This window comes from Athene noctua, chromosome 5 (genome assembly GCF_965140245.1).
Source record: "Athene noctua chromosome 5, bAthNoc1.hap1.1, whole genome shotgun sequence".
Classification (NCBI taxonomy): Eukaryota; Metazoa; Chordata; class Aves; order Strigiformes; family Strigidae; genus Athene; species Athene noctua.
The window spans coordinates 19,404,475-19,405,372 of NC_134041.1; positions in this window are offsets into that span (position 1 = coordinate 19,404,475).

The following is an 898-nucleotide window of genomic DNA, read 5'->3' on the forward strand; positions in this document are numbered from 1 at the left end:
CCACGGAATTCAGCTGTTTCCTAAGCGTCTTACACCAGTTGGTGAGATCCGGTTCAGTAAATATTTGCATTTCGCTATTGCGGAGAGGCCTGAGCAGTGCTGAGCAACTGCCCTTATATGACACCACTGTATTGGGAAATTGCTGCATTTAATCATGGGGAATACACAGCGGGCTCCAGTACTACAGTCTAAGAAACTCTTCACAAATCCAAGCTGTTCTTGATGACATAAAGTGAAACCCCTATTTTGCGTAGCTAATACAGCTAAATTGCGTAGCTAATACAAAGACAGAGGTTTAGCTCATCTCCTAAAATGGCAGTACCCCAACGACTGGCGCAGCAGAGCACTCTCTAGATGCTGCCCCGTGCCCTTGGTACCAACGAACTGGCTGCTGCAGCCTCTGCGGGCCGGGCGTGGGCCAGCCCTCTCCCCGCCTCGCCGGCCAGGCAGCCGGGCTCCCCTCCTGCCCTCTCTGGATCATTCTAGATGCCAGGGCCGACCCCCGCCCCTGCGGGAGGCTGCGCCGCGGCCCCGAGCCCGGACGAAGGAGCTCCAGAGCCGCCGGGCGCGAAGGAGCGGGCGGGTGCGGAGGAGCCTGCCCGGGCCGCCTCCCCGCAGGTGCGGCGGGGAACAATAGGCAGCGGCTGGCGGGGCAGCGGGCACCCCTCGGCACTGCCGCAACGAGTCCCGGGCGGCGGGCAGGGATCCCTCCCTCGGCAAGCACGCCCAAAGTAGTCCCTCTTTGTTCACCAGCGGCAAAAGGTTCGGCTTCACCTGTGTCCTTCCGCCGCGGCGCTCTCCCTCCCCGCCCCCTGGCCCCGGAGCTGCCTGTCGGCGCAGGCGGGGCCCGCCGGGGCGGGGCCCGGGCCCTTTGTGCTCCCAGAATGCACCAGCTTCT